This window comes from Ochotona princeps, chromosome 29 (genome assembly GCF_030435755.1).
Source record: "Ochotona princeps isolate mOchPri1 chromosome 29, mOchPri1.hap1, whole genome shotgun sequence".
Classification (NCBI taxonomy): domain Eukaryota; kingdom Metazoa; phylum Chordata; class Mammalia; order Lagomorpha; family Ochotonidae; genus Ochotona; species Ochotona princeps.
The window spans coordinates 23,763,906-23,781,568 of record NC_080860.1 but is presented as its reverse complement, the minus strand read 5'-3'; positions in this window follow the sequence as shown (position 1 = coordinate 23,781,568).

Genomic DNA, 17,663 nt, shown 5'->3' with positions numbered 1-17,663 from the left:
CTTTCAAGGAAGAGGGGGAAAAAAAGCCCTGACAAACCAAATCACATACCTCCTACACGCGGTGGTAGTGGCCCTAGGTCAGGAGCACCCGTAGGCAAAACTGTGGAAGCATGGGTGGCTGGCCACGTTCCTGCAGGGGGGCGAGCGTGAGGAGGCCCTACCCTCCAGAATGGATTCGCAGGACCGGTTGGCCCTTGGGGTGGATGAGCCGAAGTTGTTGCTGCTTGGACAGCACCTGGTTCTTTCCCCTCGCAGGGAACTGTTGATGCACTTATGGTGCTGCTCTGTAACAAAATCACATAAATCCCACATCACTAACAAGAAAAAAATGCAAAATTCATACACAAATAGTTAGGGACAGAATGCAAAGAAATCCATGATATACAGAGAAAGTGCTCCAGAGAAACATCAGATGGGTTTTAGCGATCGCAACTGTGTGGTGAAAGAACAGAAAGCAGGTTTCGTCAACACAGCAATATTCTGGCTAAGGAGAATGCACAGACACAGGCCAGGAGAACCCCGATGTAGACTACCTAGCACGCTTATCCCGAGAAGGCAAAGAACAAGTGGGCAGCTTACTCCAGATGTGGCTGAGGAACAAACTGAGAAACTCAGGAAAGTAGATTCTCAAAACATTACGCCCAATGATTCCAATGTACATCCGAAGGGGGGAACCAAATGCCCTGCTACACTGGTGTACTCCCTGAGAGGTGTTGACTCAGAAAAGAAACAGATTTCTAGAGAAAACAAATGACCAGGGGCATGTCTGTTCTGCAAAAAAAGGAGGGATCACAAAGCTCCCGCACACACACGGGTAAGATTACACTGTCAGGACTTACCTCCAGTTTGTCTTGGTTAGCTGCTTGGTTAGAGTCTCGCTCAGAAACTAGGTTTGGACCTACACATTATTAAAAAGAAAGAAAGAGAAAAAGGAAACCATGAACATCGTGGGTCTTAGCATTTTGTTCTTGGGACGTTTCTGGATCGCAAGGGACACTGTGATATCTCCCACATCCAGGTCGGTGCATAAGCCAGCTTGACACCTGCCTCCTTATCCATGGCCTCAAGAATACTCTGAGGCCGCTGGAACTCCTGCTATGCCAAATGCTCTACAGCCAAATGAAGTTGAGGTCTCTGCAGCTGGCACTTAGCAACCCACCTGCTGCAGCAGCATTGAGAAGCTGTCCAGAGAGTAGCACCTCTCTTCTTCCTGCCATTCTGCTCCTGCTTCCTGATTCTTCCTTCAATGAATACTGGCCAACACGAGACCCCACTGGGCAATACGTGTTCCTGGACTCTATGATCGGGAACTGCTCAGCGTCCGAGGACATCCATTCACACATCCCTCCTGGGAATACAACTCTTTGACCCTTCCCTTGCTTTCTCGGCTACTCACTCACACTGCAGCTCACTTGGTGCTCGCACCAAAGTGCTAGTTCTCCGATCTCTCAGCGTCCTCACTTGCTCAATCCTCTCCCGATTCACCAGACTCCACAATCCGTCAGGTCAGCCAGTTGCCAACAGCCTTGTCCTAGAAGTCCTGTTCATTTTGTACTTGACTGACACCGTGCTAAGCCTACATCAATCTGGGGCTCACACATCACTTTACCTACACCTGAGCCACTTGGACAGCCAGAAGAGATGGAAAACTAAGAGCCCTCAAGCTCCCCGCCCTGGGAAAACACACTCATTCACTCACTCACTCACTCACTCACAACAGCCCACATCGATGACAACTGGAACCTGAACATTTCAACCTGATCATCTCCTTCAACATACTGCCAGCTTTGTAGTGCCTGGCCTTCCATCTGTTGACATGGAAGCAAGGTTCCTCCTCAACAACTGACAACATCCATCCTCCTGAAACGCACCTACACTCGCTATGTGGCCACTGAATGGTGAAGAGTGTGAGATGGCACAATTTGAATGCACAACGTGTCAGATGCTTCATATCCATTAAGTACAGACTTCACCAACATACTAATGGCCACCATGGGGAGCACTGGCTGCTGCTCTCTTTTCTAATCCCGCTTCCTGCTTCCAAACCAGGAAAACCAGCAGAGGTGGGCCCAAGGCCATCGGACCCTGCAAACACACGGCAAACCCGGAACACACTCCTGGTTCCCACCATCACAACGGCCTCGATTTGGCTGTGGTTTGTGTGGAGTCGGGCAGAGGATGCAAGCTCTCTTGGCACTTCTCTTCTCTGTGTGACTCTGCTACCTCTCCCCTAAACAGCAGCTACTCTCTAAAACACAAACACACACAAGAATCCAGAAACCCAACACGCAGCCCACACACCCCTGCCGCCTCTTCCCTGTAGCCCTGCTTTTCAGGTAAAAAAAATGAGCCTTACCGAATAACCAATTTCCTAAACAAATATGCCATGGCTTGTCCAACGATACAGTGTGTGAACGTGCCCACTGCGATGCCATCACCTCTTACGCCATGCCATCGCAGCCATGGGCACACTGATCCAAGGGTCCAAGATCGCCTCTGACCCTCATGCTCACTCTCATAATGCTTGTCCGTTAAATCGTACAACCGACAACAACACAACAGAAACCCAATATGGCCACCGGATCTCCGCATGCTTCCCACGCCAATACACAGCCTTTCCCGAGGGAATCTCTTATCAATGTTTTCCTTGTCTTTCAAAAGTTCTTCCTCTTGTCCACTCACCACGGATACCCACATACCTAGATTGACCAACTTCAGACAGTGCCATGAGGCTGTTGAAGGAAATGAGTGACGGGAAAACAGTAGTTTGGCTCGGGACATCTTAGCCAAATGCAAGTAGGACTGGCTGAAAGGTGGGCAAACACTTGGCTGCATCCAAAAGTGTATCTGAAAAAATCCCCAGCCCCTTCCACAAAACTCATTTTCCTTGGCCTTCCATTTCCAAAGCACGGGCAGAAATGACATCAGACAAGACAGTTCACGGGCCTTGGCCCAGCATTTGTCACACGACCGTTCATGCTCCAGTCACCTGGTTCTTTGTGAATGGTAGGTGAGAAGAGTCAAGCAATCAATTTCCCCCAGCGCCACCCACCCCACAGCTTTCTCTTTGTTTGTTGCTTATCTCAAGTTACCCACAAAAGCCAAAAGAGTCAGGAATAATGAGGCCAAACAGGATCGAAGCAGCCTTACACTCACTAGGTAGTAAATAGACTAGGACTGTACAGCAGCTGCTCACGAAACACCATTTCACCGAGTCCTTTTGTGGACAAGGGAAATCAGGATCATCTTCAGTAGCAGCCAGCATAATTGGTTTCTATCAACTAATAGAGAGTGAAATAATGCCCGTGTTAGTGTAAGAGGGAAAAAGGAGGCAAGTGGTTTTCTCAAGTATTACAATCTGTATGCAACTGCCCCTCATTCAGGTGATTCACGTTAAGGCTGTCTATGGCTGGCTGGCTCCCTTCCCAATCTGAAAAGTCAAGCTTCATTCCCATGGCATTAGAGCCAAATCTTTGGCTCTTGTTTACCCTCTTGTGACTAGATGAGCCACGGTCAAGTGAGCATCTCCTTCACGTACAAAACTAGTGTTTCAACTCCGTAGCTTTCAAGGAAGAGGGGGAAAAAAAGCCCTGACAAACCAAATCACATACCTCCTACACGCGGTGGTAGTGGCCCTAGGTCAGGAGCACCCGTAGGCAAAACTGTGGAAGCATGGGTGGCTGGCCACGTTCCTGCAGGGGGGCGAGCGTGAGGAGGCCCTACCCTCCAGAATGGATTCGCAGGACCGGTTGGCCCTTGGGGTGGATGAGCCGAAGTTGTTGCTGCTTGGACAGCACCTGGTTCTTTCCCCTCGCAGGGAACTGTTGATGCACTTATGGTGCTGCTCTGTAACAAAATCACATAAATCCCACATCACTAACAAGAAAAAAATGCAAAATTCATACACAAATAGTTAGGGACAGAATGCAAAGAAATCCATGATATACAGAGAAAGTGCTCCAGAGAAACATCAGATGGGTTTTAGCGATCGCAACTGTGTGGTGAAAGAACAGAAAGCAGGTTTCGTCAACACAGCAATATTCTGGCTAAGGAGAATGCACAGACACAGGCCAGGAGAACCCCGATGTAGACTACCTAGCACGCTTATCCCGAGAAGGCAAAGAACAAGTGGGCAGCTTACTCCAGATGTGGCTGAGGAACAAACTGAGAAACTCAGGAAAGTAGATTCTCAAAACATTACGCCCAATGATTCCAATGTACATCCGAAGGGGGGAACCAAATGCCCTGCTACACTGGTGTACTCCCTGAGAGGTGTTGACTCAGAAAAGAAACAGATTTCTAGAGAAAACAAATGACCAGGGGCATGTCTGTTCTGCAAAAAAAGGAGGGATCACAAAGCTCCCGCACACACACGGGTAAGATTACACTGTCAGGACTTACCTCCAGTTTGTCTTGGTTAGCTGCTTGGTTAGAGTCTCGCTCGGAAACTAGGTTTGGACCTACACATTATTAAAAAGAAAGAAAGAGAAAAAGGAAACCATGAACATCGTGGGTCTTAGCATTTTGTTCTTGGGACGTTTCTGGATCGCAAGGGACACTGTGATATCTCCCACATCCAGGTCGGTGCATAAGCCAGCTTGACACCTGCCTCCTTATCCATGGCCTCAAGAATACTCTGAGGCCGCTGGAACTCCTGCTATGCCAAATGCTCTACAGCCAAATGAAGTTGAGGTCTCTGCAGCTGGCACTTAGCAACCCACCTGCTGCAGCAGCATTGAGAAGCTGTCCAGAGAGTAGCACCTCTCTTCTTCCTGCCATTCTGCTCCTGCTTCCTGATTCTTCCTTCAATGAATACTGGCCAACACGAGACCCCACTGGGCAATACGTGTTCCTGGACTCTATGATCGGGAACTGCTCAGCGTCCGAGGACATCCATTCACACATCCCTCCTGGGAATACAACTCTTTGACCCTTCCCTTGCTTTCTCGGCTACTCACTCACACTGCAGCTCACTTGGTGCTCGCACCAAAGTGCTAGTTCTCCGACCTCTCAGCGTCCTCACTTGCTCAATCCTCTCCCGATTCACCAGACTCCACAATCCGTCAGGTCAGCCAGTTGCCAACAGCCTTGTCCTAGAAGTCCTGTTCATTTTGTACTTGACTGACACCGTGCTAAGCCTACATCAATCTGGGGCTCACACATCACTTTACCTACACCTGAGCCACTTGGACAGCCAGAAGAGATGGAAAACTAAGAGCCCTCAAGCTCCCCGCCCTGGGAAAACACACTCATTCACTCACTCACTCACTCACTCACAACAGCCCACATCGATGACAACTGGAACCTGAACATTTCAACCTGATCATCTCCTTCAACATACTGCCAGCTTTGTAGTGCCTGGCCTTCCATCTGTTGACATGGAAGCAAGGTTCCTCCTCAACAACTGACAACATCCATCCTCCTGAAACGCACCTACACTCGCTATGTGGCCACTGAATGGTGAAGAGTGTGAGATGGCACATTTTGAATGCACAACGTGTCAGATGCTTCATATCCATTAAGTACAGACTTCACCAACATACTAATGGCCACCATGGGGAGCACTGGCTGCTGCTCTCTTTTCTAATCCCGCTTCCTGCTTCCAAACCAGGAAAACCAGCAGAGGTGGGCCCAAGGCCATCGGACCCTGCAAACACACGGCAAACCCGGAACACACTCCTGGTTCCCACCATCACAACGGCCTCGATTTGGCTGTGGTTTGTGTGGAGTCGGGCAGAGGATGCAAGCTCTCTTGGCACTTCTCTTCTCTGTGTGACTCTGCTACCTCTCCCCTAAACAGCAGCTACTCTCTAAAACACAAACACACACAAGAATCCAGAAACCCAACACGCAGCCCACACACCCCTGCCGCCTCTTCCCTGTAGCCCTGCTTTTCAGGTAAAGAAAAATGAGCCTTACCGAATAACCAATTTCCTAAACAAATATGCCATGGCTTGTCCAACGATACAGTGTGTGAACGTGCCCACTGCGATGCCATCACCTCTTACGCCATGCCATCGCAGCCATGGGCACACTGATCCAAGGGTCCAAGATCGCCTCTGACCCTCATGCTCACTCTCATAATGCTTGTACGTTAAATCGTACAACCGACAACAACACAACAGAAACCCAATATGGCCACCGGATCTCCGCATGCTTCCCACGCCAATACACAGCCTTTCCCGAGGGAATCTCTTATCAATGTTTTCCTTGTCTTTCAAAAGTTCTTCCTCTTGTCCACTCACCACGGATACCCACATACCTAGATTGACCAACTTCAGACAGTGCCATGAGGCTGTTGAAGGAAATGAGTGACGGGAAAACAGTAGTTTGGCTCGGGACATCTTAGCCAAATGCAAGTAGGACTGGCTGAAAGGTGGGCAAACACTTGGCTGCATCCAAAAGTGTATCTGAAAAAATCCCCAGCCCCTTCCACAAAACTCATTTTCCTTGGCCTTCCATTTCCAAAGCACGGGCAGAAATGACATCAGACAAGACAGTTCACGGGCCTTGGCCCAGCATTTGTCACACGACCGTTCATGCTCCAGTCACCTGGTTCTTTGTGAATGGTAGGTGAGAAGAGTCAAGCAATCAATTTCCCCCAGCGCCACCCACCCCACAGCTTTCTCTTTGTTTGTTGCTTATCTCAAGTTACCCACAAAAGCCAAAAGAGTCAGGAATAATGAGGCCAAACAGGATCGAAGCAGCCTTACACTCACTAGGTAGTAAATAGACTAGGACTGTACAGCAGCTGCTCACGAAACACCATTTCACCGAGTCCTTTTGTGGACAAGGGAAATCAGGATCATCTTCAGTAGCAGCCAGCATAATTGGTTTCTATCAACTAATAGAGAGTGAAATAATGCCCGTGTTAGTGTAAGAGGGAAAAAGGAGGCAAGTGGTTTTCTCAAGTATTACAATCTGTATGCAACTGCCCCTCATTCAGGTGATTCACGTTAAGGCTGTCTATGGCTGGCTGGCTCCCTTCCCAATCTGAAAAGTCAAGCTTCATTCCCATGGCATTAGAGCCAAATCTTTGGCTCTTGTTTACCCTCTTGTGACTAGATGAGCCACGGTCAAGTGAGCATCTCCTTCACGTACAAAACTAGTGTTTCAACTCCGTAGCTTTCAAGGAAGAGGGGGAAAAAAAGCCCTGACAAACCAAATCACATACCTCCTACACGCGGTGGTAGTGGCCCTAGGTCAGGAGCACCCGTAGGCAAAACTGTGGAAGCATGGGTGGCTGGCCACGTTCCTGCAGGGGGGCGAGCGTGAGGAGGCCCTACCCTCCAGAATGGATTCGCAGGACCGGTTGGCCCTTGGGGTGGATGAGCCGAAGTTGTTGCTGCTTGGACAGCACCTGGTTCTTTCCCCTCGCAGGGAACTGTTGATGCACTTATGGTGCTGCTCTGTAACAAAATCACATAAATCCCACATCACTAACAAGAAAAAAATGCAAAATTCATACACAAATAGTTAGGGACAGAATGCAAAGAAATCCATGATATACAGAGAAAGTGCTCCAGAGAAACATCAGATGGGTTTTAGCGATCGCAACTGTGTGGTGAAAGAACAGAAAGCAGGTTTCGTCAACACAGCAATATTCTGGCTAAGGAGAATGCACAGACACAGGCCAGGAGAACCCCGATGTAGACTACCTAGCACGCTTATCCCGAGAAGGCAAAGAACAAGTGGGCAGCTTACTCCAGATGTGGCTGAGGAACAAACTGAGAAACTCAGGAAAGTAGATTCTCAAAACATTACGCCCAATGATTCCAATGTACATCCGAAGGGGGGAACCAAATGCCCTGCTACACTGGTGTACTCCCTGAGAGGTGTTGACTCAGAAAAGAAACAGATTTCTAGAGAAAACAAATGACCAGGGGCATGTCTGTTCTGCAAAAAAAGGAGGGATCACAAAGCTCCCGCACACACACGGGTAAGATTACACTGTCAGGACTTACCTCCAGTTTGTCTTGGTTAGCTGCTTGGTTAGAGTCTCGTTTGGAAACTAGGTTTGGACCTACACATTATTAAAAAGAAAGAAAGAGAAAAAGGAAACCATGAACATCGTGGGTCTTAGCATTTTGTTCTTGGGACGTTTCTGGATCGCAAGGGACACTGTGATATCTCCCACATCCAGGTCGGTGCATAAGCCAGCTTGACACCTGCCTCCTTATCCATGGCCTCAAGAATACTCTGAGGCCGCTGGAACTCCTGCTATGCCAAATGCTCTACAGCCAAATGAAGTTGAGGTCTCTGCAGCTGGCACTTAGCAACCCACCTGCTGCAGCAGCATTGAGAAGCTGTCCAGAGAGTAGCACCTCTCTTCTTCCTGCCATTCTGCTCCTGCTTCCTGATTCTTCCTTCAATGAATACTGGCCAACACGAGACCCCACTGGGCAATACGTGTTCCTGGACTCTATGATCGGGAACTGCTCAGCGTCCGAGGACATCCATTCACACATCCCTCCTGGGAATACAACTCTTTGACCCTTCCCTTGCTTTCTCGGCTACTCACTCACACTGCAGCTCACTTGGTGCTCGCACCAAAGTGCTAGTTCTCCGACCTCTCAGCGTCCTCACTTGCTCAATCCTCTCCCGATTCACCAGACTCCACAATCCGTCAGGTCAGCCAGTTGCCAACAGCCTTGTCCTAGAAGTCCTGTTCATTTTGTACTTGACTGACACCGTGCTAAGCCTACATCAATCTGGGGCTCACACATCACTTTACCTACACCTGAGCCACTTGGACAGCCAGAAGAGATGGAAAACTAAGAGCCCTCAAGCTCCCCGCCCTGGGAAAACACACTCATTCACTCACTCACTCACTCACTCACAACAGCCCACATCGATGACAACTGGAACCTGAACATTTCAACCTGATCATCTCCTTCAACATACTGCCAGCTTTGTAGTGCCTGGCCTTCCATCTGTTGACATGGAAGCAAGGTTCCTCCTCAACAACTGACAACATCCATCCTCCTGAAACGCACCTACACTCGCTATGTGGCCACTGAATGGTGAAGAGTGTGAGATGGCACATTTTGAATGCACAACGTGTCAGATGCTTCATATCCATTAAGTACAGACTTCACCAACATACTAATGGCCACCATGGGGAGCACTGGCTGTTGCTCTCTTTTCTAATCCCGCTTCCTGCTTCCAAACCAGGAAAACCAGCAGAGGTGGGCCCAAGGCCATCGGACCCTGCAAACACACGGCAAACCCGGAACACACTCCTGGTTCCCACCATCACAACGGCCTCGATTTGGCTGTGGTTTGTGTGGAGTCGGGCAGAGGATGCAAGCTCTCTTGGCACTTCTCTTCTCTGTGTGACTCTGCTACCTCTCCCCTAAACAGCAGCTACTCTCTAAAACACAAACACACACAAGAATCCAGAAACCCAACACGCAGCCCACACACCCCTGCCGCCTCTTCCCTGTAGCCCTGCTTTTCAGGTAAAGAAAAATGAGCCTTACCGAATAACCAATTTCCTAAACAAATATGCCATGGCTTGTCCAACGATACAGTGTGTGAACGTGCCCACTGCGATGCCATCACCTCTTACGCCATGCCATCGCAGCCATGGGCACACTGATCCAAGGGTCCAAGATCGCCTCTGACCCTCATGCTCACTCTCATAATGCTTGTACGTTAAATCGTACAACCGACAACAACACAACAGAAACCCAATATGGCCACCGGATCTCCGCATGCTTCCCACGCCAATACACAGCCTTTCCCGAGGGAATCTCTTATCAATGTTTTCCTTGTCTTTCAAAAGTTCTTCCTCTTGTCCACTCACCACGGATACCCACATACCTAGATTGACCAACTTCAGACAGTGCCATGAGGCTGTTGAAGGAAATGAGTGACGGGAAAACAGTAGTTTGGCTCGGGACATCTTAGCCAAATGCAAGTAGGACTGGCTGAAAGGTGGGCAAACACTTGGCTGCATCCAAAAGTGTATCTGAAAAAATCCCCAGCCCCTTCCACAAAACTCATTTTCCTTGGCCTTCCATTTCCAAAGCACGGGCAGAAATGACATCAGACAAGACAGTTCACGGGCCTTGGCCCAGCATTTGTCACACGACCGTTCATGCTCCAGTCACCTGGTTCTTTGTGAATGGTAGGTGAGAAGAGTCAAGCAATCAATTTCCCCCAGCGCCACCCACCCCACAGCTTTCTCTTTGTTTGTTGCTTATCTCAAGTTACCCACAAAAGCCAAAAGAGTCAGGAATAATGAGGCCAAACAGGATCGAAGCAGCCTTACACTCACTAGGTAGTAAATAGACTAGGACTGTACAGCAGCTGCTCACGAAACACCATTTCACCGAGTCCTTTTGTGGACAAGGGAAATCAGGATCATCTTCAGTAGCAGCCAGCATAATTGGTTTCTATCAACTAATAGAGAGTGAAATAATGCCCGTGTTAGTGTAAGAGGGAAAAAGGAGGCAAGTGGTTTTCTCAAGTATTACAATCTGTATGCAACTGCCCCTCATTCAGGTGATTCACGTTAAGGCTGTCTATGGCTGGCTGGCTCCCTTCCCAATCTGAAAAGTCAAGCTTCATTCCCATGGCATTAGAGCCAAATCTTTGGCTCTTGTTTACCCTCTTGTGACTAGATGAGCCACGGTCAAGTGAGCATCTCCTTCACGTACAAAACTAGTGTTTCAACTCCGTAGCTTTCAAGGAAGAGGGGGAAAAAAAGCCCTGACAAACCAAATCACATACCTCCTACACGCGGTGGTAGTGGCCCTAGGTCAGGAGCACCCGTAGGCAAAACTGTGGAAGCATGGGTGGCTGGCCACGTTCCTGCAGGGGGGCGAGCGTGAGGAGGCCCTACCCTCCAGAATGGATTCGCAGGACCGGTTGGCCCTTGGGGTGGATGAGCCGAAGTTGTTGCTGCTTGGACAGCACCTGGTTCTTTCCCCTCGCAGGGAACTGTTGATGCACTTATGGTGCTGCTCTGTAACAAAATCACATAAATCCCACATCACTAACAAGAAAAAAATGCAAAATTCATACACAAATAGTTAGGGACAGAATGCAAAGAAATCCATGATATACAGAGAAAGTGCTCCAGAGAAACATCAGATGGGTTTTAGCGATCGCAACTGTGTGGTGAAAGAACAGAAAGCAGGTTTCGTCAACACAGCAATATTCTGGCTAAGGAGAATGCACAGACACAGGCCAGGAGAACCCCGATGTAGACTACCTAGCACGCTTATCCCGAGAAGGCAAAGAACAAGTGGGCAGCTTACTCCAGATGTGGCTGAGGAACAAACTGAGAAACTCAGGAAAGTAGATTCTCAAAACATTACGCCCAATGATTCCAATGTACATCCGAAGGGGGGAACCAAATGCCCTGCTACACTGGTGTACTCCCTGAGAGGTGTTGACTCAGAAAAGAAACAGATTTCTAGAGAAAACAAATGACCAGGGGCATGTCTGTTCTGCAAAAAAAGGAGGGATCACAAAGCTCCCGCACACACACGGGTAAGATTACACTGTCAGGACTTACCTCCAGTTTGTCTTGGTTAGCTGCTTGGTTAGAGTCTCGTTTGGAAACTAGGTTTGGACCTACACATTATTAAAAAGAAAGAAAGAGAAAAAGGAAACCATGAACATCGTGGGTCTTAGCATTTTGTTCTTGGGACGTTTCTGGATCGCAAGGGACACTGTGATATCTCCCACATCCAGGTCGGTGCATAAGCCAGCTTGACACCTGCCTCCTTATCCATGGCCTCAAGAATACTCTGAGGCCGCTGGAACTCCTGCTATGCCAAATGCTCTACAGCCAAATGAAGTTGAGGTCTCTGCAGCTGGCACTTAGCAACCCACCTGCTGCAGCAGCATTGAGAAGCTGTCCAGAGAGTAGCACCTCTCTTCTTCCTGCCATTCTGCTCCTGCTTCCTGATTCTTCCTTCAATGAATACTGGCCAACACGAGACCCCACTGGGCAATACGTGTTCCTGGACTCTATGATCGGGAACTGCTCAGCGTCCGAGGACATCCATTCACACATCCCTCCTGGGAATACAACTCTTTGACCCTTCCCTTGCTTTCTCGGCTACTCACTCACACTGCAGCTCACTTGGTGCTCGCACCAAAGTGCTAGTTCTCCGACCTCTCAGCGTCCTCACTTGCTCAATCCTCTCCCGATTCACCAGACTCCACAATCCGTCAGGTCAGCCAGTTGCCAACAGCCTTGTCCTAGAAGTCCTGTTCATTTTGTACTTGACTGACACCGTGCTAAGCCTACATCAATCTGGGGCTCACACATCACTTTACCTACACCTGAGCCACTTGGACAGCCAGAAGAGATGGAAAACTAAGAGCCCTCAAGCTCCCCGCCCTGGGAAAACACACTCATTCACTCACTCACTCACTCACTCACAACAGCCCACATCGATGACAACTGGAACCTGAACATTTCAACCTGATCATCTCCTTCAACATACTGCCAGCTTTGTAGTGCCTGGCCTTCCATCTGTTGACATGGAAGCAAGGTTCCTCCTCAACAACTGACAACATCCATCCTCCTGAAACGCACCTACACTCGCTATGTGGCCACTGAATGGTGAAGAGTGTGAGATGGCACATTTTGAATGCACAACGTGTCAGATGCTTCATATCCATTAAGTACAGACTTCACCAACATACTAATGGCCACCATGGGGAGCACTGGCTGTTGCTCTCTTTTCTAATCCCGCTTCCTGCTTCCAAACCAGGAAAACCAGCAGAGGTGGGCCCAAGGCCATCGGACCCTGCAAACACACGGCAAACCCGGAACACACTCCTGGTTCCCACCATCACAACGGCCTCGATTTGGCTGTGGTTTGTGTGGAGTCGGGCAGAGGATGCAAGCTCTCTTGGCACTTCTCTTCTCTGTGTGACTCTGCTACCTCTCCCCTAAACAGCAGCTACTCTCTAAAACACAAACACACACAAGAATCCAGAAACCCAACACGCAGCCCACACACCCCTGCCGCCTCTTCCCTGTAGCCCTGCTTTTCAGGTAAAGAAAAATGAGCCTTACCGAATAACCAATTTCCTAAACAAATATGCCATGGCTTGTCCAACGATACAGTGTGTGAACGTGCCCACTGCGATGCCATCACCTCTTACGCCATGCCATCGCAGCCATGGGCACACTGATCCAAGGGTCCAAGATCGCCTCTGACCCTCATGCTCACTCTCATAATGCTTGTCCGTTAAATCGTACAACCGACAACAACACAACAGAAACCCAATATGGCCACCGGATCTCCGCATGCTTCCCACGCCAATACACAGCCTTTCCCGAGGGAATCTCTTATCAATGTTTTCCTTGTCTTTCAAAAGTTCTTCCTCTTGTCCACTCACCACGGATACCCACATACCTAGATTGACCAACTTCAGACAGTGCCATGAGGCTGTTGAAGGAAATGAGTGACGGGAAAACAGTAGTTTGGCTCGGGACATCTTAGCCAAATGCAAGTAGGACTGGCTGAAAGGTGGGCAAACACTTGGCTGCATCCAAAAGTGTATCTGAAAAAATCCCCAGCCCCTTCCACAAAACTCATTTTCCTTGGCCTTCCATTTCCAAAGCACGGGCAGAAATGACATCAGACAAGACAGTTCACGGGCCTTGGCCCAGCATTTGTCACACGACCGTTCATGCTCCAGTCACCTGGTTCTTTGTGAATGGTAGGTGAGAAGAGTCAAGCAATCAATTTCCCCCAGCGCCACCCACCCCACAGCTTTCTCTTTGTTTGTTGCTTATCTCAAGTTACCCACAAAAGCCAAAAGAGTCAGGAATAATGAGGCCAAACAGGATCGAAGCAGCCTTACACTCACTAGGTAGTAAATAGACTAGGACTGTACAGCAGCTGCTCACGAAACACCATTTCACCGAGTCCTTTTGTGGACAAGGGAAATCAGGATCATCTTCAGTAGCAGCCAGCATAATTGGTTTCTATCAACTAATAGAGAGTGAAATAATGCCCGTGTTAGTGTAAGAGGGAAAAAGGAGGCAAGTGGTTTTCTCAAGTATTACAATCTGTATGCAACTGCCCCTCATTCAGGTGATTCACGTTAAGGCTGTCTATGGCTGGCTGGCTCCCTTCCCAATCTGAAAAGTCAAGCTTCATTCCCATGGCATTAGAGCCAAATCTTTGGCTCTTGCTTACCCTCTTGTGACTAGATGAGCCACGGTCAAGTGAGCATCTCCTTCACGTACAAAACTAGTGTTTCAACTCCGTAGCTTTCAAGGAAGAGGGGGAAAAAAAGCCCTGACAAACCAAATCACATACCTCCTACACGCGGTGGTAGTGGCCCTAGGTCAGGAGCACCCGTAGGCAAAACTGTGGAAGCATGGGTGGCTGGCCACGTTCCTGCAGGGGGGCGAGCGTGAGGAGGCCCTACCCTCCAGAATGGATTCGCAGGACCGGTTGGCCCTTGGGGTGGATGAGCCGAAGTTGTTGCTGCTTGGACAGCACCTGGTTCTTTCCCCTCGCAGGGAACTGTTGATGCACTTATGGTGCTGCTCTGTAACAAAATCACATAAATCCCACATCACTAACAAGAAAAAAATGCAAAATTCATACACAAATAGTTAGGGACAGAATGCAAAGAAATCCATGATATACAGAGAAAGTGCTCCAGAGAAACATCAGATGGGTTTTAGCGATCGCAACTGTGTGGTGAAAGAACAGAAAGCAGGTTTCGTCAACACAGCAATATTCTGGCTAAGGAGAATGCACAGACACAGGCCAGGAGAACCCCGATGTAGACTACCTAGCACGCTTATCCCGAGAAGGCAAAGAACAAGTGGGCAGCTTACTCCAGATGTGGCTGAGGAACAAACTGAGAAACTCAGGAAAGTAGATTCTCAAAACATTACGCCCAATGATTCCAATGTACATCCGAAGGGGGGAACCAAATGCCCTGCTACACTGGTGTACTCCCTGAGAGGTGTTGACTCAGAAAAGAAACAGATTTCTAGAGAAAACAAATGACCAGGGGCATGTCTGTTCTGCAAAAAAAGGAGGGATCACAAAGCTCCCGCACACACACGGGTAAGATTACACTGTCAGGACTTACCTCCAGTTTGTCTTGGTTAGCTGCTTGGTTAGAGTCTCGCTCGGAAACTAGGTTTGGACCTACACATTATTAAAAAGAAAGAAAGAGAAAAAGGAAACCATGAACATCGTGGGTCTTAGCATTTTGTTCTTGGGACGTTTCTGGATCGCAAGGGACACTGTGATATCTCCCACATCCAGGTCGGTGCATAATCCAGCTTGACACCTGCCTCCTTATCCATGGCCTCAAGAATACTCTGAGGCCGCTGGAACTCCTGCTATGCCAAATGCTCTACAGCCAAATGAAGTTGAGGTCTCTGCAGCTGGCACTTAGCAACCCACCTGCTGCAGCAGCATTGAGAAGCTGTCCAGAGAGTAGCACCTCTCTTCTTCCTGCCATTCTGCTCCTGCTTCCTGATTCTTCCTTCAATGAATACTGGCCAACACGAGACCCCACTGGGCAATACGTGTTCCTGGACTCTATGATCGGGAACTGCTCAGCGTCCGAGGACATCCATTCACACATCCCTCCTGGGAATACAACTCTTTGACCCTTCCCTTGCTTTCTCGGCTACTCACTCACACTGCAGCTCACTTGGTGCTCGCACCAAAGTGCTAGTTCTCCGACCTCTCAGCGTCCTCACTTGCTCAATCCTCTCCCGATTCACCAGACTCCACAATCCGTCAGGTCAGCCAGTTGCCAACAGCCTTGTCCTAGAAGTCATGTTCATTTTGTACTTGACTGACACCGTGCTAAGCCTACATCAATCTGGGGCTCACACATCACTTTACCTACACCTGAGCCACTTGGACAGCCAGAAGAGATGGAAAACTAAGAGCCCTCAAGCTCCCCGCCCTGGGAAAACACACTCATTCACTCACTCACTCACTCACTCACAACAGCCCACATCGATGACAACTGGAACCTGAACATTTCAACCTGATCATCTCCTTCAACATACTGCCAGCTTTGTAGTGCCTGGCCTTCCATCTGTTGACATGGAAGCAAGGTTCCTCCTCAACCAACAAATGACAACATCCATCCTCCTGAAACGCACCTACACTCGCTATGTGGCCACTGAATGGTGAAGAGTGTGAGATGGCACATTTTGAATGCACAACGTGTCAGATGCTTCATATCCATTAAGTACAGACTTCACCAACATACTAATGGCCACCATGGGGAGCACTGGCTGCTGCTCTCTTTTCTAATCCCGCTTCCTGCTTCCAAACCAGGAAAACCAGCAGAGGTGGGCCCAAGGCCATCGGACCCTGCAAACACACGGCAAACCCGGAACACACTCCTGGTTCCCACCATCACAACGGCCTCGATTTGGCTGTGGTTTGTGTGGAGTCGGGCAGAGGATGCAAGCTCTCTTGGCACTTCTCTTCTCTGTGTGACTCTGCTACCTCTCCCCTAAACAGCAGCTACTCTCTAAAACACAAACACACACAAGAATCCAGAAACCCAACACGCAGCCCACACACCCCTGCCGCCTCTTCCCTGTAGCCCTGCTTTTCAGGTAAAGAAAAATGAGCCTTACCGAATAACCAATTTCCTAAACAAATATGCCATGGCTTGTCCAACGATACAGTGTGTGAACGTGCCCACTGCGATGCCATCACCTCTTACGCCATGCCATCGCAGCCATGGGCACACTGATCCAAGGGTCCAAGATCGCCTCTGACCCTCATGCTCACTCTCATAATGCTTGTCCGTTAAATCGTACAACCGACAACAACACAACAGAAACCCAATATGGCCACCGGATCTCCGCATGCTTCCCACGCCAATACACAGCCTTTCCCGAGGGAATCTCTTATCAATGTTTTCCTTGTCTTTCAAAAGTTCTTCCTCTTGTCCACTCACCACGGATACCCACATACCTAGATTGACCAACTTCAGACAGTGCCATGAGGCTGTTGAAGGAAATGAGTGACGGGAAAACAGTAGTTTGGCTCGGGACATCTTAGCCAAATGCAAGTAGGACTGGCTGAAAGGTGGGCAAACACTTGGCTGCATCCAAAAGTGTATCTGAAAAAATCCCCAGCCCCTTCCACAAAACTCATTTTCCTTGGCCTTCCATTTCCAAAGCACGGGCAGAAATGACATCAGACAAGACAGTTCACGGGCCTTGGCCCAGCATTTGTCACACGACCGTTCATGCTCCAGTCACCTGGTTCTTTGTGAATGGTAGGTGAGAAGAGTCAAGCAATCAATTTCCCCCAGCGCCACCCACCCCACAGCTTTCTCTTTGTTTGTTGCTTATCTCAAGTTACCCACAAAAGCCAAAAGAGTCAGGAATAATGAGGCCAAACAGGATCGAAGCAGCCTTACACTCACTAGGTAGTAAATAGACTAGGACTGTACAGCAGCTGCTCACGAAACACCATTTCACCGAGTCCTTTTGTGGACAAGGGAAATCAGGATCATCTTCAGTAGCAGCCAGCATAATTGGTTTCTATCAACTAATAGAGAGTGAAATAATGCCCGTGTTAGTGTAAGAGGGAAAAAGGAGGCAAGTGGTTTTCTCAAGTATTACAATCTGTATGCAACTGCCCCTCATTCAGGTGATTCACGTTAAGGCTGTCTAT